The sequence below is a fragment of the Gadus morhua genome, chromosome 13, assembly GCF_902167405.1.
Source record: "Gadus morhua chromosome 13, gadMor3.0, whole genome shotgun sequence".
Lineage (NCBI taxonomy): Eukaryota > Metazoa > Chordata > Actinopteri > Gadiformes > Gadidae > Gadus > Gadus morhua.
The window spans coordinates 22293572-22318711 of NC_044060.1; the positions used below are offsets into that span (position 1 = coordinate 22293572).

At 41.2% G+C, this 25140-nt stretch overlaps 1 long non-coding RNA gene across 1 annotated transcript; it reads left to right on the forward strand.

Annotated features, from left to right (window-relative positions):
• Positions 1-754: 754 nt before the first annotated feature.
• On the forward strand, positions 755-23192 carry LOC115556989 (uncharacterized). Its single transcript, XR_003979151.1, has 6 exons — positions 755-2073; positions 2194-2589; positions 2664-2780; positions 2855-2971; positions 3052-3437; positions 22099-23192. It is a non-coding gene; the product is annotated as an uncharacterized LOC115556989 (long non-coding RNA).
• The last annotated feature ends 1948 nt before the right edge of the window (positions 23193-25140 follow it).

Genomic DNA, 25140 nt, shown 5'->3' on the forward strand with positions numbered 1-25140 from the left:
CAATTTAATTTTTCGTTCGGAAAATTAGTATTCGAAGCTTAAATCAGTATTCGGAGCTTCGTTTTTTGTTTTTTTTTCACGTACGTGACAGAGCGAGGGAGGCAAACTATAAGCGTCAGCGACACCAAGCAGAGAAGCGAGAGAGGTGGAGGAAGAATAGATATCTTGTTTCCCTTTACTTTATAACACAACATTAGCGGGATCTCTGGAGGAAAAGTAATACTTTAAACCTTAGCTTAGTTGTTTGTTTACGTTCGCTTTACAGCGCTGCGCCAATCAACTGTGACTGGCTTGCTGCAGAGCGTGAGCGTCTTGGGAATACCCGGTCAATATAATGGATATAATATGGACACATAAGACAATCAATATTCGGTATTTTTTATGGATTTATTGTACAAATTCCCTGAAAAGATGCACGTTCCAGGATGAATTGAAAAGCTCCCATAAGGGCTGAGATGGCAGAGGACAGCTGATTTGGAACGGAGCAACAGCTGTTTGCTTCAACGGGGAAAAACTAAGGAACTTCAACCTACTTAGGCCTTCTAATTAACGTTCAAAAGCTATTAAATCTTCAACAAAATATGCAGATACTGTCAAAATCGGTTATAGGGAGTATATAGGGATTATTAATGTTGTTTTTGATGGTGTTATTTTCTGGAACGAGTATTCGAATATTCGCTCGGAAAAACCAACAAGTATTCGAAGCCTGAAAAATGGCATTCGGGCCAGCCCTAGTTTGGAATGAAGCAATTGGCTGGAAACCAAGTTGCCAAAGGTTCCCAGAACGGACCCAATTGCAGACAGTTCGGGTAAAGGACAATTTATTAACGCAAAAGGCAAGGAACACCGAGGACACAGGTGATGCGGTTAACACAGGGAAAACCGGGAACACAGGACACAACTCACCACGAACTACAATGATCCGACAAGGATCAAAGGAAAGACAAGGGCTTAAATACCAAACACACACAGGGCACGCAACGAGTAACAGCTGAAACACATTAGGGGAGGGAGCAGTAATCACACAGGAGGGAAACCTGACCGGACAAGGGGAGAAACAAGACAGAGATACCAAAGTAAGACCGGAAACACATCAAAACAAGACAAGGAAACAGACAGACCATGACACACACACACACACACATGGACACAGCAAGAGAAAATGTATGTTTGGTTTGTGAGCTGAAGTAAAACAACCCTTGAAATAGACAATAAAATATCAACTTTATATACTTATGTCCTTTCATACTTTATGTAGGACAACATCTTTCAAGAACTTAAAGACTATCAACTGGTGTACTATGTACAGTCAATGCCAGCTCGATGAATAAAATCTCCCCATCAACGCAGAGGTTTGAGTGAGAAGTCTGCCGGCCCTCCCTCGCCCCTTATTACTATTCGACAGGTGCCCATTTACCACCCCTAAATACTAACGAGATTTGGTCAAATCGAAACGCCCACTCAAACTCACCTTATTGATTGATGTTTGAAAAGAAGGAAAACGATGATCCGCCATTTTCTTCCAAAACCAGCCCAAATTGTAGGTAACCGCCCAATGCAAATTTCGGCCTAACATGATCAAAAGTTGCCCAATTGGCTTGAGTTTTTTATGAATTTGCACAGCAGGACTAGCAGCATTCACTATAAGAGAAATCAAAACCAGCACTGTTGTGGGCTAAGTATCACTGCAAATCTGTTCTATTCAGGTTTATTAAACTACCAACCATTATTATGAGTACTTTACTAAACCATTCTAACACGCCCCCGGTGAAAGTATCCAGATGGAATACAGATCTGCATGCTCCCCTTTAACCTAGCTGTCTAGAACCTTCAGAACCCGGACCAGATCCGTGTCCCGGCCCTTTCAGTTATTTTCTCTGGGTCGGAGAGAGAGAGAGTTGTGTAAATCATTTGTGGAGGAGCATATGAAGTCTTAAAATGGAATCCACAAGATATTTAGTTGTGTTTGTGTCCAGGTCTCCCGTCTACCTTGAAAGAGGAGATGGAGGAGGGGGGTCCTACTTCTAAAAGCACCATGTCTAGGGAACATGGCCCCCAGAGCGAAGCTGAAAGGTAAGAGGATCTCTCACTGTCTGGGTTTATGTCCATCTCAGAGGTCAACACTGATTTACCATGAAACTATTAGTTTCATGACTGAAACTGAGTCAAAGTTGCGTGTGTTTCGTATTGAAGCCCCGAGCAGCAGGACAGAGCAGACTCCCCTGAACCCAGCTGTGTCTCCATGAAGAGCGACTGGTCTATGGATCCACCTGTCATGTTTAAAGATGGCCACCCCTGCAGAAAGGAAAGGTAGGACTTTCAAATGTAATCCTTTGGTAAGCAAACTCGGTTTCTCCTTGGCCACATCACCAGCCTGGTCGTGCATTATTTTCCAATAACGAGTCTGACATGCTTAATTTACAAATGCAGCCTCTATTGAACATGCATAAATCGAGATTCTTGTTTTTATAGAAGACACCATCAGGAGAGAGCAGACTCCCCTGGACCCAGCTGTGCCTCAGTGAAGAGAGACCAGTCTATGGATCCACTTCTTAAATTTGACGATTGAAATCAGTCTACTGAGAAAAGGTGAGAATTTATCAGAGATTGTAACAATACAGAATCTATCAAACGTCCATAAATCCTATACCTTGATCGTCTAGAAGAGTCCAGCATGTGAGAGCAGACTCCCCTGGACCCAGCTGTGTCTCAGGGAAAAGTGACCAGTCTATGGATCCACCTCTTAAATTTAAAGATGGAAATCAGTCTACTGAGAAGAGGTGAGGATTTACCAGAGATTATAACAATACAGAATCTATCAAACGTCAATAAATCGTATTTCTTTATCTTCTAGAAGAGTCCAGCACGAGAGAGCAGACTCCCCTGGACCCAGCGTCCCCATGGAGCGGGACTGCTCTATGGATTATCCTTTTAATCTCAATGATGGAAATCCCCAACCGGTTAAGAAAAGGTGGGGTTTTAACCAATATATTATCATATTAAACAGCAACATCCACAAACCATAACTTCAAGATGGGTTGGTTGTTCTAGGAAGGTCAAGCATGAGGATACGGACTCTCCGGGACCCAACTGGGTCTCCATGAAGAGTGACTGGTCTATGGACCCTCCTGACCAATTTAAAGATAAGATAGGAGAGGAGAGGTGAGAGTTTGACTAAACACACCTGAAGATTGTTATCGTACTCCCTAGTGCTGATGTTTAGAAGACGGGACAAACTCCATAGATCCTTTTTGAGTGTGTTTGTTTTGTGTGTGTGTGTGTGTGTGTGTGTGTGTGTGTGTGTGTGTGTGTGTGTGTGTGTGTGTGTGTGTGTGTGTGTGTGTGTGTGTGTGTGTGTGTGTGTGTGTGTGTGTGTTTTCCACAGAAAACCCCAGGAGAGGTCAAAGGTTACCAGGGCTCAAATAGAGCTTATCAAGGTGTGTATAAGTATATAAGTTTAAGTATATAATCAAGGTCGGGTTAGCTCAGGAGGTTGAGCTGGGGGATTTATCAACCGAAAGTTTCTAATTAAATCCCCATGTCGAGGTGTGTCGAGGTTGAAGTTAACGGTGGGAGGAGTTATATCACCATGAAGTTAACAGTGGGAGGAGTTATATCACCATGGAGTTAACGGTGGGAGGAGTTATATCACCATGAAGTTAACGGTGAGATTAGTTATATCATCATGGAGTTAACGGTGAGAGGAGTTATATCACCATGGAGTTAACGGTGAGATGAGTCTGATCACCATGGAGTTAGCGGTGAGAGGAGTTATATCACCCTGGAGTTAACGGTGAGAGGAGTTATATCACCATGGAGTTAGCGGTGAGAGGAGTTATATCACCATGGAGTTAGCGATGAGAGGAGTTAAATCACCATGAAGTTAACGGTGAGAGGAGTTATATCACGACGAAGTTAGCTTTCAGAGGAGGAGTTATGTCACCATGAAGTGAGCGTTAAGCTCTTTGTATTTTCTTCATTGCTGTCACAATGTTGTTTATGAGGTTGGTTGGTCTGTAGGAAATGATAGACTTTTATGCTTTTAACTAGGGCTGTCGAACCAACATATCGGATTGATCACATGATGTGAATGAACAGTGATTAATCGCAATATAGAAATTGGAAAAGCCCCCAAATGGAGATATTTAATTTCAAAATACATTATTACATGTTATTATTGTTGCAGATGAGTAGAATATGGTAGAATATCCTGAACTACACTTATAACACCACTGAGACCTATGGTCTACATTAGCCTTTTTAATGTAACTCACAGTAAATTTGACAGTGTCAAAAATGCATTGTCAAAGTATTATAACTCTTTCGGAGTTCTTCCAACAATCGTCAGAGTAAAATTGAACAAGAAAACTTCCAGTATTGGTGAAAATAATCGGAGTTGACAGTGGTCATTGACTCTCTCAGAGTTAAATCAACACCGATTAGAGCAAGATACCTTCCAGTGTTAAAAAAAAAATACTGTGAAAAGCCCCTCCCATCAACTTCCCCGGTCAAACCGTTGGAGAACGTGGACTCTGGCACCGCCATCTTCCTCGCATCGAAATACCGTGGTAAGTGTTTCTAACTAAACTATCGCCGTTGTTTTTTTTCTTCATTGAAGTAGAATCTGTGTAAGAATTAAGGGACTTCGTCATTTACCACACTAGTCAATGTTGGTACGTGTCTTAAAATACCGAATTTCAAAAGGCTAAGTTAACGTCGGTGGTAGTTAGCTTAAATGTACCAGCCACTTGGCTGACCACGCAACACCAAACTGAACAAAAACGACACGGTCTAACGTTAATAGTCAGCGAGGATGGGCATTTGTGGTGTGTTATATGATATATGTTATGTGTTATATGTCATACTTGCACATTAGTTTCAGAAAAATGACGACGAAAAAATTGTAAAGTTCAAGTAGAAAGTTAAGTTGCAGTGCAGCGCTAATATAGCAGATTAGCTTGTGAACTCATGAAAATAATGATAGATGTTGCGGTTGTGTCGGATTCGTTTATTTTGTTTTACTTCATCTAATTCATATATATCAGCCAGTTAAGTCACGACACCACGTTTCTGGGACGGCCAGGTCCTGCTTTGGCTCGCGGTTCTGAGGGAAATGTTATTTGTAACTTATTAGCGGTTAGCTAGCTAGCTACTAGGTGTCAATAGACTGTTGAAGTGTTAGCGACAAGCTAACAGTATTTGTCGAGAGCTTCAAGTAAGATCTACAATATTCGGTTTGCCCTGACACCATTCATGTAGCATATAAACAACAAACGTGGATTAGACGTATAAAATGTTGCGTATATAACCTTTATTCACTTAAAATAGACTAGTTCTTAGTGGCACCGCAGTCCTCAATCTTTTTTTATTCCCGCCTCTCAGCAATGTAGGCTTTCAAGCTCACACAGCCGTTAGCTGTTAGCCAGAGCAGCAGAACTACAAGGCTGGTTTAAGCTGCTTTCGCACGGTGCTCAGCACTCGGTTCGTAAAAGGACACATTTCTCTAATGTACTGTAATGTACTGTGGTGCTCTGGTTTCAGATTTCAGTTTGCTCTCTTTGCAGATACCATCATGTTGATCAAAACCAGAATCTACAATACACAGAAATATGTCAAGATAAAAGAGCCAAGCCTTGAGGAATTCTTAACTTCTGGTAAGGTGTACCCAGTATGACACTGTCAATTACACACCGTTGGTAAAACTAAAGGAACTAAGTGTGTTGGTGTCCTCAGAGTTTTTTTTTTTTTTTTTTTTCAATTGAAAATAACTTGTCTTAATCTTTTGGCAAGCTATCCCATGGGCATGTTAAGGTGTCAGCAATTAAGATCTGAGTTTTGTGGGTGGTTTAGGTGGCAAGTTGTACACGATTGAAAGATTCAATGCCTGCATCAGACCATGCTACTAATGCATCAGTGTGTTTTTGGAGAATGGCCTTAGCTTGAGCATTTTGTTTCGAATTAAATCTTGTTTTGTTTTTTGGTGATAGCTTTCTTGAAGTTCTCAGTTCCGCCAGTCAATGAAGGTGTCAAGGTTTTTGATGAAACAGGAACTGAGGTGGATGCAGAGGTCTTCGCTGACATAGCGCAGCTTCCCAACACTGGCATACTAACCATCACGTTTGATGACGGTATAGTTGCTCACTATAATCCATGATAATGATGAACTCAACTTTTTTATAGTTACGAAATAAAACAGATTGGTATTATTCTGTCCTGTCTCTTTCTCCTGAACTACAGATTTGAAGGAAACTTTGTCCAGCAGTTCCCAAGATGCAAATTCCAGTGCACTGTCTGCTAGTAATGACACTGTCATCCTCGAAATCTTGTCCTGCGCCTCAGATGACACAGTCATACTGGAGGAGAGTGGCAGTCCATCCAGAAAGCGACAGAGGGAAGATGGAGAGGCCAAACGTGTAAGTTGGTGTATGGAATTTTTTTGCAATTCATTACTCTGGGAGTTACCATGTTTTGTTAGATTTTTAAGTGCATGTATTGTCAGTTGTGAAAAGCTTGTTTACTTCACAGGTGGTTGAATTGGTGCTAACAAGGAAACCTGGGGGCGACCGTATCATCAAAGAGTACCACCGCACTAAAAGTCTGACCGACTCCTCACGCCGACACATGGTCAACATACTTGTGGCTGGTATGACAGAAACGCATGGGTAATTTGGTTGTCTCTGATAACTTTTTTTCTGTGTTTGTGCTAAAAACATTTATTACCGTATGTTGTTCTTGCTATTAGCTTTGTGCGAAATCATTGGAAGTATGTCATTTAACAGAAATGAGTTTACTCTTGTCAGGACGGCCCCGCCACGGAATGTGAGAGAGATGTACGCTCGAGGCATAGTTCAGCTCTTCCCGTACTTGATGGATCCCTACTCTAAAAATGGATATGTAAGTATTTTAAAGGGTTTGCAAAAAAAGAGCAAATTATAATGTGCATGTGCTAATAAAATAGTTTAGAGAACTGATTTTAAAAATTAAAATAGTGCATTTATATTTCAACACCAACATCCAGTTTTACATTCATAAATATAACTTCCTAATTTCAACTATCTTACTGCTGTTGGAACTAATATACATTTTGTATTTTCGAAGGAACATTACTATGATGGTGAAAGTGGCAGTGGCTATCTGGCATGGCGGCTTAAAACTGTGCAGAGGAGAAGTGCTTCATCAGAGAGCAGAGGGTCATCACGTCAGCTGAATGGAGGACCAGTAGCCAGAAGAGAAGCTTCCTTTAGTCCTGAGATGACCTTAAGTGAAGAGCAATGCCAGGAGGCCATGGCCTTAATGAGATACTGTACTGACGAGGCTACTATCAAGCAGAAGATGATGATGACATTTAAACATCGTCGCAGTATGGTCCTCGATGGAGAGAAATCCTCAGATGTCTTGACTGAATTTCCCCGCTTCAAAGACTTCAAAGGCCTGGTAATTGATTTTTTTTTTTTGCAGTAAAACATGTAATTGTCCTTTCAGTATGAATTACTGTTAGCAGCAACATTTTTCTCTCAATCTCTTGAATTGAATTGAATTGAAATACATTCAAACTGTTTGCACATCCATACAATTAGGTGTATACTGTATCTGCTCAACTGCAGACGTAATATCTTTCCAGTCAGTCTCAATTAAAAAAGCTTTTGGTATTTCATTTTTCAGTTGCAGATTGAGCAAGACTTCGTCCTGCAGTTTGGAGAAGGTGTAGCTGCAAGATTTATGGAAAGGTTAGTCACAACAGTAATGGTTTCAGTTGAGGGTTTATGAGGAGGTCTTCCAAATGGCCATTGTTTTCATTCTGTGTTACCTGCACTTACCTTACAGTGGGAAATTCTGGGATTTGGCATTGCCATGTTAATATGCCAATATTTGTGGCACTCAGTGAGAAACAGAGAAGATCAATATTAATTTACTAGAATAATACAAAAAGAAACATCTATGGGTGTTTGAATTTCTACTCAGTTTTTTCTTTTTTAATTTCTTGATCATAAATAACTTTTTTCTCTATCTAGGTGGCCGACAACATTCAAGAAAAAGGTCATTCATCAGTGTAAGGCTCTCCCTTCTACAAGTGACCTTGAAGAGCTTATCCATTGTGCTGAAGCTACACCGGATGATGAGGACATTGATGACACTCTTGCCCTTGGTAGTGTGTTTTTTTGGGGGTTTATTTATTTTCCTTTTTAATTCCCTCACCTTTTGTGTTACAGCTGTAATTAAAAATAATCATGTTTTTAAATTATAACACAGTGCATTTTGCTGTTGTTTCTAAATACAGGCTGGGACAGCGATCTTGCATCCATTATCCTCCTCCTCCACCTGATACCTCCTTCAGCCCAAGGCCGGAGAAGACCAGGCAAGGTATCCGCAGCCCAAGCTGAGAAACAGCTTGTCGTGTTCAAGAAGGTTTGTGTTAATTGCTTATGAGGATTATCCAAACAGATGGCAATAAGAGAATGGGACTGTTTTTGGGACTGTGATTTTCAACTTTTAATTTTGACTTCTTCTTTATCCTCAGAGTGGAACCGGTCTTCAAGAACATATTGATGCAATCAAATGCATAACTCAACCGTATCTTGTTGCTGTTGGGATGAAGAGGAGCACCATCCATGAGTTCTTCATTATTCTGGACAAGCAGGTCATACCGTGCAAGTCAACCAGTACCCTAGGAGCTTTTGACAAACTCTTTAAAGCACACTTTGTATTTGGTACTGTTACGTATTTTAGGAACACAAGCTGTATTTCCCTCACTTAACCAATAGGGGGTAGGACCAAATATATAAGCCGTAAATACTACACATAGCCACAAGGGAAAGCAGGACATTACTGAAGGCTGCAATAGATACTTTAGCCACAGAGGGCAGCATCACAGACCAGGCGAGGAAAACCGAGGATTACGTCACACCGGTTCCTCTCCAAGTCTTCCGGTCCTCGCTGAGTCCATAAAGAAGACCACCTGGCCACAAACTTTAGAACTCTCCCGGCAGCGATTACCATACGTGGGTTTGTGGTTAGGATCAGCTAGGAGAACACTCTCGCACGTGCTAAGGCACATCTCCAATCTCTCTTTACTTCAGAGCATCAGTTTACCATACCGAAAATACTTTATACAAATAAAGTCTCGTTAAAGCTATTCCTTTGGATTCGACCCCTCTTTCCAAGAAAAACATTGCAATTTGGTGACGCCCTGACGTGATTGGAAAGTTCCGGACCGAGACTTGCGACCGCGGGGCCGTCGGGAGCAGTACAAGCTACTTACAGGCGCCACAAGAAAGGTAAACAGAACCTGTTGTCAATGACTAAACTCTGTATAGTTAGATTAGTAACATTAGGTGAATAGCTTGTACTGCCTTCGACTGGTTGCGGGGACGTGTAATCTCGGACTGGTTTAAATTCATACAGCCGGTTAGACGAACGGCCTAGGATACGCTAACAGATTGAAATTGAATAACGAGCTCACGAAGTAAAGGGCTGGGAGTGTGTTTTATATGGGTTTGTAGATAGACTGTATCCAATCCTGATTAGATCTAAATGTTTGTACCAACGTGGGAGACGTATTACCTGTGGTTAAGTGTTATTTATTTGGTGATAAGCTTCGAGTTCAGCCGGGCCACCATAAGGTATATTTATTACCGACCATAAACTTCCGAACTCTTACGGCGGGGCGAGGAAAGGTCAGGTTTTTAACGTTAATCTATCTTAGTTGCATATTGAACCGGAGGCTTGGCCGGCGTTAGCCAAGGAGTTAATCTAATTGATTCCTCACAGCCCGGTTCATGTAACATCTAATGTGCAATTTTGGTTAGTATAAAACGCAGCCGTAGAGGTAGCACTTACGCAGTACAACCCATCTGCTATCAAGTCCCTCGCTAACCCGCCGTGGTGACAAACTTGCTGGAATCTCATACTTCTTATAGAGATCCAAAACTAGTTTGTTTCTGCAGCATTTTGGATGTACCACGTGGTGTACGATTTAAAGGGACAACGCGTCTTGGAAACGTGCGTTTCCTTTGTTCGTACCTCCACAGTCTTTGTAGTCGGAGCCCTTTCTGAAACAAACGCCATTGCTCAAGAGCAACAGGGGGCCTCGACTTAAGTGTTACATCCTCTCTCTCTCTCTCTCTCTCTCTCTCTCTCTCTCTCTCTCTCTCTCTCTCTCTCTCTCTCTCTCTCTCTCTCTCTCTCTCTCTCTCTCTCTCTCTCTCTCTCTCTCTCTCTCTCTCTCTCTCTCTCTCTCTCTCTTTCTCTCTCTCTCTCTCTCAGCACACACTTATTGAAGACAACAAGTGTCATTTTTGACCTGGGTGTTTTGATAAGGCAATGGTAGCCTGCACAAAGGGACCCCCGGTGTGCTCTGTCTGTCTCTAGAAATATGTTCTCTCTCCATAAAAATATTCCCTTAAAAAATCCATCTGTTTCAAATGATAACAATGTTTTGGCAGTTACTTATTCAGCCAATTGTATATAATTGTCACATTTCACTAGTCAATAGCTGGAAGTATTATATTGTATATTTCATTCCAATATTTGAGGTATTCCGCACGCTCATTAAGTGCCCTCATCCTCTACGAATCAATAAATCCATAGCATTAAGTTGAAAACCATCGGTAAAGCAATAGTTTCTGACGCATAATATTTTGGCTATAGTTTTGTAACTAATAGAATTCAACATCTATGGGAGAACAATATTTATGTATACATGTGATAAATCTGTAAATCCACTTTGTTTGTACAGACATATTGCTTTTGGGCAACCAGGAAGGTTGTTCCACAGTTTCAATATGGAATATTGAAAAGTAATTAACGTTGTACAATCTTGTAACTCCCAATTCCTCGCTCTTTCTCTCTGTCTGCCTGCCTGTCTAAAGATAGGCCCTCCCTCACCCCTTAAATTCCTTCCCCATCCTTTAGTCCCTATCTCCAACCCCCCCCCCCCCCTCATAAAGACCCCCCCCCCTTCCCCAGAGAATAGAACGAACCCCCACCCTTCCCACATCACCTCTCTCTATCTCTCTCTCTATGTCGCTATTTTTAACAACAATGACTTCTATTTGTAGTTCCCCTTATCATCCAAGGATCTCATAGGGCTATCTGTGTACATATAAATTTACACAAAGCGCAGAAACGGAGTGTATTAAGAACACAAATTGCGGTTAAGTGGTAGCCTTATGCCATAAGGTAGCACCGTTTTCAGCCGGACAGATAGAACTCTGAGAAGTTTCTGTAGTCAGCTGATACGCATGTAGTTTGCACCGCAGCCATATTTGTAGTTCTTGGTAGTGAGTCCAACCCCCCCAAATCCCCCCCTTCGTAGATCTCCTCGTCTCTTCCTCCCGCCTAAACCCCCTCTCGTAAATTCCCTCCCCACCCTTTTTCCCTGTCTCCCACCCCCCCCCCCCCCCCCCTTCCCCACAGAATAGCTTTGTCTTAAATGCCCCACTGGCGTCGTTTTGAGTACTTGTCGTTAACGATTGTTCATGGTTATGGGTGCGAGGTAAGGTCCTCCACTGTCGGTCTCTGTGAAGATCGAGCCACAAAAGAACATTAACGAGAGTTCCAATCATTATTATCTTTAACTTCTCCCATTCTTCTGAACTTTCCTGAGGCCGGCACGGTCTGTGTTCCTAAGCAATAGCTCCATTGCGGACGGTCAGAGTAAATACCACCTATCTGATGATCCGCTAATAACATCCAAGACTGCATGATTACTTTTATATTCAAGTCTGTTGATATTTTGTTATTAAAAACGATGAATTATTAATCTACGAGTCCCTCCTAACCCTTTACACTCGTAAAAGTCCCCACCACCCCCCCTCCAGGCCCAGTCTAACACCCTGTCCCCTCACTGGCCTTCCATCTCTCTCTCACTCCAACCCCGTCTTTCTCCGCGTCTCCTCCTCCAATGTCTTAATGAACCCCATCCCCACCACCAATCTTCCTCCCTCTAAACCCTCATCATAAAGACCACCCCCCAGCCTCTCCCACGACACATCTCTCTCTCTCTGTCGCTATTTTTAACAACGATAACTTGTTTACATATAAATGTACACACAGCGCAGAGCCATAGTGTATTGAGAACACAAATTGCGGTTAAGTGGTAGCCTTATGTTATAAGGTACCACAATTTTCAGCCGGACAGATAGAACTCAAAGAAGTTTCTGTAGTCGGCTGATACGTATGTAGTAGGCACCACAGCCATATTTGTAGTTCTTGGTAGTGCCCCCTACTCGTTAACACGAGATTATTCCCAATTACATCTCAACATCTCCAAATGTACCACAAATATATAACTATTATGAGTCCCAACTAGACGACCCCCAGCTTTCCAAGTAGCCGATCTCTTGCATTCGTACTAAATTTGTTCTCTTTTCTCGTCAGGCCTTGGCAACCCGAGCAGTAATGGATGCCCGACATTCATCATTTTTAATCGTTAACATTACTACATATATTCTCTTTTCTAATCAGGGAGTGGCAACACAACGATCAGTTGCCCACGATCATCATTTTACTTCTGTGCATAAAATATTAATTCTCATTTCTCTTTAGGAGGTGGCAACACAAGCAACACAAGGTGGCAACACAAGCATTATAGTTGCCAAACACTCATCTTTTTACTTCTCTGCATTGATCTTAATTCTTTCTCTCTCCAGGAAATGGCAGTATAAGAACGAATGCCAAACACACGGACAGTAATTATTATTTTTTTTCAGGTTGCTGAGCGCTTCTGTCTATTCAACATGCGTTTTGTGTAGCAAGACAGGTAGAGAACCAGGCTGGTTCAAATAGACACGGGGTTCAACTGCTAGAATAATATGTCTAATTAATAAATGGTGCACATGGTTTTAAACGGTGCCCAAGGAGGGAGTTAGCTCAACTGCGGTAGACACAATTACAATACGTTTTTTGCGAATATTAAAGGTACATGGGTTAAATTCTACTATAATCAGCTACTACATACGAATAGACTGAATAACACTGCGTGAGGTGTTCAAAGGTCAACTATTGCTTCCATTGGAGCGATTGCAATAGATATAATATCATACCACCAATATGCATGCAATATCTTGTATTCAACAATTAGGAATGCCGGATTCCAGAACCGAAAGAAGTCCTACAAAAGGACACCAACCCAGGGGTCTTGCATCAAACCAGATCCCTATACGACAGTTACACGGTGATCTTAAGATAGGAATAATTATCTAAACTCCGCATCATGAACGGTTAGCCTTTAAAGTTGTCCATAGCATGCATACCGCTCGTCCACAGAAGTCCGGGGATTAACCAGGCCTGGGAATTCTTATTAGAAGAGTTTTGGGATAACCTGCCTCATAGGAGAGCAGAAGAGTCCCCCCCAATAGAGGATCCTGAGGACAAGCGGTAGAAATGCATAGTTCAACAAACCTGACGAGGTCCAAAAATACCAAAATAAGAACGATTAAAAAATATATTTCATTACAAACTATAAAAAACGTTACGGTAACAACAGAATGCCTAATATTGAAATGCCGATTTTTAATATTAAGATATTTTTGATAATGTTCAAATTTAAGTTTTGTATGTTTGTATTTTCCCATGTGGTCTTGTCACCCTGTTATTCTGCAGGGTCGTTCAAAATCCTTTGAGGTTAGTGGAAATCAGTTCTCACTCTGTTCCTTTGTTGTCCTGTGTTGGTTTGGGCCCGTTATCCTTGATCCCCAGAGAAGCGCAGAGACGCAAGTGATAAGGAACGGCCAACCCCATATTTATGACATCTTAAGGAATGATGACTTAGGTGACCATATGGTTAACAAAGGCTTTTGGTTTGTGGTGAGGCAGCTGTCCTCAGCAACACTTCTGAATGTGTAAGAACTCCTGGCCACTCAGCAGACCTCTCTGCGGACCCTTTAGAAAAAGAAGGGCTCCGCAGGAAGAAATCCCATCTGAGGTCTCAAATTGTTGAATAATATGCTTATTTTTAGGTCTGTTGATGCATGTTATGATGCATCTTCGTTCGTGCTTTTCTTACGAATGTGTATATAGAGATAAAAATAAAATGAAAATAAAAATATAGAATGAAAACAAATGGTGGATTCATATACCATGTGTAAATGTCCTCTTGTGTGTGCCAGAGCCACCAAAATAATGGAGGTTACTCGACTGTTACATACACGAGGGGATATTGAAAGCATACCACATATAAAACTAAGATAATTAGAAAATGGTTCGTTATAATTAATTTTCAATAACTTTGCTTTATCCAATAACTTCTGAATTTTTATTTTAGGTTCAGGTTTTGTTTTGTTTTAGAATATCACCCTATATTTAATGCCCAGATGTGCATATAGTGTAGGACAATCGGGTAGTATAATAAAGGTAGCTGTTGAAACCAGATACGGTTACAAAGAAGTGATATTGAACATACAAATTTTAACTTTCTAATTTCCCTTTTTTCATCTTTTTAGGTTTATAAGATAGGAAAGGGATTAGCAATACATCTGCTCGCCAGGGACAACATAGGCTCAATTTAGATTCAGCAGTAGAGGGTTAACCTTTCAAATGCCACTGCTACTGCTGTAACGCTTTGATACGTCAGCTTCTCATAGTCTGATATTTATTTTTATTCTGATAAGTTACGGCGCATCTGACTCATGAAACATTTACGGTTTACTGCATTTAACTACAGCGTGGTCTCAAGACGGCTGCATAGACCCACAACTATCGACCTTTGGTTTTGTATGTACTGGTCTTCATATATCTTCATAATGGATTGGTTTAGGTACAGATGATTAAGGAAAGGAACTTCAACTTGATTGCACTACACCGTTGTTAGGATTGGTTAATTCTAATGCGCATGGCTGAAGCAATGCGCAAGGAGGGATGTAGTGTGAATATTAAATCAAGGTTGAAGGTTGAAATCAGCTCAGAATAAGGAATGGGACCCTCAAAACAAAAATTTAAAATCCGCACAAGCACTAAATAGATCAATTATAATACAAACATGTTTGAAACGCATACAATTTTCAGGTCCTATGTTTCCAGAAGCAAGGTGAGTACAGTGTATCACTCTGACACAGCTAACTTTGCACCTAATGCTTACGGTTAGATTCATGCTTACACTTACATTTCTAGGGTCCCATAATGGACTTCCATTAGAACAATTAAAAATAGAATTATAGGAAATGTTTTTGAACAACTAACTGCTGTACATGAGTTTGTATTTCTACAATAGAAACAAAAGTTCCAGAACCAGATGCAGACACACCCGGAGCCGATAAACTGCCTCCGCCGAGCAAGGAGCAGTCACATGAGGAGATCAAATAACGGCAGGAGTTGAATTGGTTCTGTTTTGCTTGTCCACCATATAAAAATGATGTATATATATATATTGTTTAGATAAATTACATGTATCATAATCAGCAACACTTCGTTCAGTTTAACAGATAAAGTTAAAAGGAATATGTATATATATGGAAATGTTATTGACAGAGCAAGGAGGGATAAATGCGATAGGCACAACGTGTTGTAGGCCAACTTTATCCCCAATAACACAGCTCTGGATGGGTTGCTGGCATAATTACAATCCCTCAGGTTAGAATTGGCAGAGAACTCCGGCATTAATGACCCTTTCACAGGTTGGATGGAGAATATGTTTGGGAGGTGGAAAAGCATGATCCAGTAAGTGCCCGTCGCGGGAATAAATGCAGAGACCGTGTTAATTGTTACCGGCTGCCGTTGTATTCCCTGCGCACGAGGGCTACTGCATCTGCTGATCCCCACAGCAGTGGGCGCTACAGAAGCGCCAAGTACCATTCAGGCTTACATGGGGATCAGATATGATCCGATGAAAGTGAATGATACATCACCTGAGGGGCCCGACCATATCCAGCTGTAATATGTAGAATAGTCAACACCTATACTATTCTAGTAGAAGCGCCTGTATATAAGATAATCAATATCCCGGATTTACTTGAATAACACATTTCCAACAACCATACCAGGCTGTTTGTTATTGTATAGTGTTGCGAATGCAACCCGTTATTTCTGAATCGCTGCATTGATAATGGTACTGTTGATCTTCCTTGAGACGATTGTTTTACAGGCCACCTGTTGCTGACACGACGACGGAGAACCTGTGAGGAGGTTCCCATAGTGTAGGAGTAACCTCTCTGAGATGAGCCCTTGACAAGGAGGGACGAGTCTTGGGTTCATGAATTACAGACCCGACGGCGACAGAAAAAACAATGACTACAGTAATAACATCGCCCAAAACCACCCACAGGAACCGGCACACCAATACACGAAGATCACCTGAACCCCCCAAATCCATGTTAGCTTATCAATCCTTTTGAAATTTTAAAAATTGTATTATGACCACCAATTTTTACGTTACTTTTGCACCTGTTGAATATTTTATGACCTTGTAGCACATGACCAAAAGTATTACCTCAGGATTTCTATTGATAGTTTTGTTTGTGTGCTGTTTGGCCATGTGATTGTATGATAACAAGATTCATGTTCATTGTTGTATTGTTAAATAATGACCTGTATTTTCAACAAGACCCACAACGTGAATGCCGTCTCAGTATTATGGGGACGCGTAGTGGTTTTTCCCCTCTCTTCAAGAGGTCTTTCCGCGACGGTTGATGGTGTTGATGATAGATTCTACTTTGACTATGTTTTCGGTGTGGTAAATGGTGTTTATGATCTAAAATATTATTGTATGGTCATCTAAGATGACCAAGGAGGGACTGTTACGTATTTTAGGAACACAAGCTGTATTTCCCTCACTTAACCAATAGGGGGTAGGACCAAATATATAAGCCGTAAATACTACACATAGCCACAAGGGAAAGCAGGACATTACTGAAGGCTGCAATAGATACTTTAGCCACAGAGGGCAGCATCACAGACCAGGCGAGGAAAACCGAGGATTACGTCACACCGGTTCCTCTCCAAGTCTTCCGGTCCTCGCTGAGTCCATAAAGAAGACCACCTGGCCACAAACTTTAGAACTCTCCCGGCAGCGATTACCATACGTGGGTTTGTGGTTAGGATCAGCTAGGAGAACACTCTCGCACGTGCTAAGGCACATCTCCAATCTCTCTTTACTTCAGAGCATCAGTTTACCATACCGAAAATACTTTATACAAATAAAGTCTCGTTAAAGCTATTCCTTTGGATTCGACCCCTCTTTCCAATAAGTACATTGCAGTACCATGTACAACCAGATGCTCCACAACATGTACACCTTTATTCAGACAACCATTTACAACATAGATATTGGTCAAGTCCACGAGAGCCCACGTGTTGCTGAGGTTAGGGCCAGGCTACTGCACTAGTTGTTAAATAATTCAGGGTGGGCAACATATTTGTCACTTTTCACTAAAAGCTCTTGTATTTTGTATTGTATTGTATTTTGAGTTATTTTCCCATCTCACTCAGTCTTAATTGATATCATGGGCCTGATTTGTTTTGTTTGCCACTCTCGTTTTGTGGGAACCAATGATCTTTTGAGGCATCTACGGTTGATTCATGGTTTCTATCCAGGTAAATCACTTTGCCTAAAATGTGCACAGAGAGGATGCTGTCATGTTCTGAGTACCTTTTCAGGTTTCAGGAAACACTTAAACTCTAAACATGCTGAAAACATTGAGAGTGAATCTGAAACTGATAACATAATAGACAATTATGATGCTGCAGATGATACTCAGTCACAACATTTTCAAGGAGCGGCCAGTAGCTCTAATGTCCTGCCAGCACCCAATGTCGTAGATTAATCGAGATTTAAAGCACTTAGACTAATTTAAGAGAGAGAGTAAAAGAAATCGAGGGGTCCGGAGCAAGAATTGAAAAAGACTTTATCGTGAAGAAAAACAACAACGACAACAGCCTGAGTGGGTTTGCAGAGTCACTGGCGAACATAGACTCCAGCTCCTCTTTATGCACATACACACATACACATTGTTCCAATGGGGTTTCCGCCCAGTCAATCTTCGTCTCAGCATGTTATCAACCGCGCCCTGGTCTGAGGTCAGCATGGATTGACCTCGTTAGCCAAAATGACCCAGGGCTGACAGGCTGAGGTCAACATGACTTGACCCCGCAGTTCCCAGGACATTTCTGTTTACCATCTGCTCTGAACAGACTCTGCAAGCATCTTGTGGTTTCCACAATTAAAAATATAAAACCTATCAATAATCATGGTTTACCATAGAATATACTCACTAATTTCTACCACACCAACATCAGTACTCGTGATACGTGTGCATCTGCTATTGCGCAGCTTCAAGTTGCTGGTGTAGGCCAGTCCACTTTAAACAATTTTGTATTATCCATGGAAGAGGTCATAATGGAGGTACAGAGTCAAACTAAAGATGCAGTTTTGAATAGTTTATCTTCTCAGGATACAGATGTGAAAGCTAAAATTCAACAAACTTTTAAAACACTTGAAAACCCTTTTACTGCATTAAACACTGAATCAAAACGTAGTGCATATTTTGAACAGAAATGGAAAACTGTTGAACCTGTTGAAAAAGTACTTGGTGTCAGATTTGAAAATAGAAGAAACAGAAGCACCGGAACTTATGATCAAGTAGTTGTAACTGCCAAATTTGCCTATGTTCCAATTCTAGAAACATTGCAATCTATTCTCAGAAATCCAAACCTCAGTGATATGTTTATGTCAGGCCACACTTCCAAGGACGGTGTGTATTTTGACATAAATGATGGGTTCCGTGTGAAGAGACATCCTCTTTTTTCTCAAAAAAAGAATGCATTGCAAATTCAGTTATTTTTTGATGAGTTTGAGACTGCTAATCCATTAGGGTCCAAAAAGGGTATACATAAATTGGGGGGTATATATTTTACACTAAGAAATTTTCCGCCTAAGTTAAATTCATGCTTAATCAACATACATTTGTGTGCACTTTTTCATGCCCAGGACATTAAGACCTATGGTTTTGACACCATCCTTCAGCCAATCATAAATGACTTGAAAGTGCTTGAAACTGATGGGATCAAAGTTCCCTTGCTTGAAGATGCAGTTCATGGTAGTATTGTGCAGGTTACCGGCGATAATCTTGGTATTCATGGACTGTTTGGGTTTGTGGAATCGTTCAGTGCCCGAAATTGCTGTCGTTTTTGTATCATTGAGAAGAGTGACATTCAAAGTGTGTTCTGTGAAGATGACCAAAGAGTGATATTACGGACTAAAGACATGCTTGCCGAACATTGTCATACTGCACAAACAAATCCACAGCTACCTCATGTATATGGTGTGAAGCGTTCATGTTTGTTAAACACTCTGCAGTATTTCAACACAGCTGATAATTTTTCCGTAGACATCATGCATGACATTTTAGAGGGTGTTGCACAGTTAGAAGTGAAACTCGTATTGGTGTATTTAAAGGAAAACTTTGTAACTGCCAAAGAACTGGCCAGTAGAATACAGTCAACTATGGGTACACTGAAAGGAGAAATCGCCCCCCTGCAGTCAAGTTACTTGATGGCAGCAACGATTTGGGCCTGAACGCCATTCAGACCTGGTGTTTACTGCGAAACATGCCGTTGATATTTGGTGATCTAGTGCAGAGAGACAATGAGTACTGGCATCTGTTAATGTTGTTGCTGCAGATAGTGAATATTGTGTTTTCTCCCATCCTTACAACTGGTATGACCATCTTTCTGAAGCACATCATTATTGACCATCATCAGCTTTTTAAACACCTGTTTCCTACTAGAAATCTCTTGCCGAAACATCATTTCATGATTCATTACCCTCGATGTATAAGAAATATAGGACCACTCCTGCACATGTGGTGCGTTATGAGGCAAAGCATAACTTTTTCAAAACTCAACTCAAAAGTTTCAAAAATATCACCAAGACTTTGGCCAGAAAACACCAGAAATACATGGCCTTGCACTGGGAATCTTTCAGCCTCAGCAGAGTAACTATTGGTCCAGGAAAGATGTTACAGATTTCAGATTTGCAAGAAGGTCCTGAAATTGCTGCCAAACTAAATGTAGACACATGTGCCAATGTTCTTTTGGTGAAAAGGGTAAAGCACTATGGTTCATATCGCCCTGGTTTAGTAGTGTGTCTTGAGATTAATGAGGAGTTGCCAGTATTTTCTAAGATCAGCACTATTGTAGTGAAAGATGAGCAAGTTGTACTTATTGGCTCCAGTGTGGAAACTATTTGTTTTGACGAACATTTCCATGCGTTTAAGGTCTTGTACAAGCCATCCCAGGCACCTAAGGTGTTCAATGTTCAAGAGTTGCTCTATTTTAAACCAATGGATGTTCAAATGGCATATGGTTCAACAGATGTTTCCCTGTTTGTAGTACCATATTGCCATATGATGCAGCCTTAACCAGAGTTTTTGGTTTTGACTTTGTATTTCCTCTCACTCATTGACTTGTCATTGTTTCCTGAGGGTGGGTTGTTTTATTAAAGCAAAAGTTATTTATTGTTATTCAACATTAGATACATTTCTGTCACCATACTGATAGATTCCAACCAAGATCTTTGCCACTAACAGTGAAGGTTTTTGTAAAGGAGTGTTTTGCAGACCTCCATTTGTCTGTATTTGTTGTGAAAAACAAAAACTGTACACATACACTATACTCACATATCTCATTCAGTGACCTATTTGAAAGATTTTGGTTGGACTTGGTTGATTGTTTCCAGGTGATGGCAAAGTTTGCTCTTGATGTTCAAAAATTATTCAGTGTGTAGCGTTATAAATGCACTACAAAGACATTTTCACGGCTGTGAGAAATGTCAATACAATATTATGCAGTTCAACTAAAAAGAAAAGTATAATGTAGACTGTGATGTGTGTGTGATTTTACATTTCCATGATTTTACATGAGATTTGTTCATGTTTACTTGGAATAAATATGTATTAAGGTATGGATACAATTGTGTGTGTGTTTTTTCCCCCCTGTAGATAAAGTTTTGTGTTGTATCACTGGGAGAGTAGATATGTAACACTGGTAGGAGTTGGTTAAAAATCAACACTCTTTGGAGTAATTTCACTCTTTCACTCTTTAATGTTAAATGTGAACACTACGGGTGTTACTTCTTACATAGTGTAAAACTTGATTAACACTTCTCAGTGTAGTGTAGTGTAAAATATTAACTCCTACCAGAGTAAAATTAACTCTGAAAATGTTACTCTGTGTTCAGTGTACATTTAACACTCTGTAGATAGGGACCATATGTTCACTGAGGTAGTGTTAAAATTAACTCTTTTAAGTGTTATATTGACTCTGCCGATTTTACTGTGAGAGGAGCTCTAGTTACTTCACCATTAGGTAGTCAATGTTAGTATCTTTACAATGAGGGGTTAAATATATTAAGGTGGTAAACATAGCCAAAGTGGTTATAATTTAACTTACAAAATCTGATGATGGTAAGCAGGCGGACACATTCGGCCCAGCGCTGAGGGCATTAGCCTCTATGGTGCACCATTTGAGAAATGTGTGGACAGTCCACCCACGGCCGCCCTTATAGTTACCATTTGGCCCCTTATATCGGTGTGGACTTGCAGTTTGAGCGCTATAACAAACGTTTTGGATTACTCCAGTACTCTTTAAATAATGTTTTACTGTACCGCGTTAACCCAACCCTGGTTGAATTCCCTTTTCAACAGTACAATAACCGTACATCGGAATGATTTTGTCTTTTTCCCATGGACATATTGTTGCTTCAACCCATTTTCAATGGAGCAGACTCGGCCTGGTGGTAGTCTGTTCAGTTTACTGACTTCATTTTCGGTTCAAGGACATTTGGGACACTACACTGCCCACATGTGTAAACCTTACCTGGACATATAAATGCAGGCAGCTCTGCAAAGATCCAGGTTGTGAGAGATATGTCTTCATTTCAAATCTGGATCATCTGAGAAATGCTGTACACAGAACTGTAAATTCAGCTTTAATGTAAGCAATAGATTTGACTTAAGCCATACATTAACATCAAAAAGCATTTCTTGTGGTGCTTATAGTCTCTAAGCTTCCTTCGTTAGACCAGCAAGACATGAATCCTTGACAAATGCTTTTGATGTCCTCAGTTAGTTCAGAGTAAAGTTCTCGTTGATGTTTATTCTGTTCTAGAGGGCTGAGGAGAACGCACACGCTTTCCTGGAAAAGGAGCTGAAGAAGCTCTGGAGGGTTCTCTTACCAGATTACCCACAATACTCAGACAGTCAGTGGGAGGAGGAGGAGGTGGATGGTAAGAACAAGGAGCAGAGGAGGCGCGCCATAGAGGGAGTGGTAGACATCACAAAGCACTGCCTGATGGAGATGAACCAGGAGGAACTGGCTGACACACTGAGGAGTGGTAAGAGACTCTTGTTTTAAAATGTCTGTAAGATAATTTTATAAAAAACAAAAAAAAGTGAATTTTTATTTTTTTTATTTTGGATGGACACTTTTTAATGCAGATATTTAGGGTTCATCCCTTCACTTTTGTTGAATTTAAAATGTGTTAGTAGCCACTAGGGAACACATTTGTATTTGATGGTATGACCCTCCCTGCCCAAGCAATCAACCATGACCTACCGGGTAAGGAAACCCCCTACCCCAACAACAACAGCAGCCCTGAACGAAAAAAAGCAATTTGATATTCCAGTCGATTTGGTTTGCATAGCCCTTTAATCATGTGCGCAATCTGAAAAGGTTCACATGCCACATTATATGTCACACCCTCTTAGCCCTCCAATAGGGAAGGGAAAACTCGCCACATTATCAAGGAAGAAATCGAACCATTGTGTAATATAACAGTAAGGTATTTAGATTTTTTCTGCATCGGAAATAAACCGGGCGCTGCGGAGATCGTGGCAACATAGTTTACAATCTTGATCTCCATTGACAAACAACAGCTACATACACACCACTAGTAGGAGCCAGACGCTGCCGCAGCTAGGGCTGCCGCAGCGGCTGCTATTGCTGAAGCATCTTTGAGCTCTCGCTGTCCTATCTCCTCCTCGCTATACCGGGCCTGAATTGAACATCAGCAAATATTCATGAAACCTGTTATTGTCCACCTCAACCCTCTCCTGTGCATCATTTGACATGTTGCGTGTCCTGTGCTTCAAACATTTCAGAGCATATTACAGGGGTGCAAACTCATTACCATTTGGGGAAATTCATAGTTTTTTTTACCACAAATAAGACATTCCCGTGAATTCTGAAGATCTGCAAAATAATATGTCTTGGGGGGGGGGGGGGGGGGGGGGGGTCATTCCAATCCTCACTGAGTACTAGCCAATGAGAGGCAGAGTAGGGTGGGTCACGGCTCTGTCGTGACACTTAGTCGTGACGTCTGTGTACCTTGTTATTAATATAACGCCACCTGTGTTTGCAGCAGAGTAGAACGTTCACATAGTGTGACAAGAATGGCAAAAACACGTGATTTAAGGCCCTTTTTTCTCTAAAGTTGGGACTTATTCAGTCGTTTTTACCAAACATGCCTGTCTTATATCCGCCTTTTTCTCGGCATGGTCCGCGCGTTTACACTCACCGATGTAATTTACCGGCTTGATTTCGCACATTGAAACCAAAGAAGCAGGTAACTGCAGATACGACCAGTACCAAGTTGTCTTCATCTTGGATGGTCTCGATGAGCATAGGCGTAGATTACGAGGGGGACGGAGGGGACATGTCCCCCCCACTATTTGAAATACGAATTTTGTCCCCACCACTTTTAAAAATGTGCAAACCAATTGCGACTGAAAAAATCCCCACATACTCAACCGAAATCGTCAAGTCTAAAATCATGCGATAGGCGCGCACAAAGACATCATTTATTAGATAGACCTACCTAATAAACCAACCCGGTATCACGCCAAGGCGTAAAATAGATACGTCTGTCCACATCGCAAGGCGTGTTCAGGATCACGCTTTGCCTGACCAAAGCGTCACCCTGAACACGCGTCCTTCTCCATTCGAAATGAATGGGGGAATAGCACCAACAGGGGGCGATACGTTCTCCTAGCATTTGGTGAAATTGTTACGTAGCCATATTAATCGTTATTATCTGAATGGGAAATGCAATATTTTAGGACAGATACACCATTAAACGTGTTTCTAATGACATTTCTAGCGAGAAATGTACATTTTCCTTGCATAATCTTCAGTCAGTGAATGTGTATGATCTTTATTCATCTTTATTATCTGAATGGGAAATGCAATATTTTAGGACCGATTCACCGTTAAACGTGTTTCTAATAACATTTCTAGCGAGAAATATACTTTTTACTTGCATAATCTTCAGTCAGTGATTGTGTCTGATCTTTAGTTTTATAGTTATTAGGAAGATTTAATCGGCTCGCTCGCATGTTTCAACAACGTCAGGTTGCTAGGGACGCTGCTTTCGCTAAACTAGCAGCTCACGTGTTTCCTGCGTTTGTGTTATTAAACCGTTACTTTATGTAACTTTTAATGATATTGTAATAACCACAGGCGAGGTATTGAGCGAAGTAAGCTTGATAGCAGGTTTATTGGATTCCACAATCGGACAGGCAGGCACAGCTCCACCGGAAAACTACAACAACCAAGAACTCCCGCGCGGAAGGAAACCCCCGGAACCCCCTCTCAGAAGGCCCGCCACTTCCTCCCAAACCCTGTGACGCTGCTACAATATCATCTTGTTAGAAACACGTTTATCTGAGAGCTGACCCAGTCGCCAAAAGCATACGTTGACAGTGTAAGTTTTCGTGAACACTGGATTACGTTGCATTTCAACATAAAATAGCGTGTTAAGCACACATACACGCACGCACGCACGCACACACACACACACACACACACACACACAGACACACAGACACACACACACACACACACACACACACACACACACACACACACAGACAAACACACACACACACACACACACACACACACACACAATGCAATTTGCTGCTAAAACAACAACTTGGGCTGCTTCTAGGACATTTTGGATGGATTTTGAACGGTATGTGGGCAGGACGTTTTTTGCAGGCAGGAGCTGGCAACCCTGCGCTGTTGCCCGAGGTGCAGAAATGCTCCGGAACAGATCTGGATCCACCATGGCCAAAATAATTGTCATGAATAGCATGAATAGATTCATGCATTATCATTAAACTTGAACGTGCGTATGTTGGCCAACCCGGA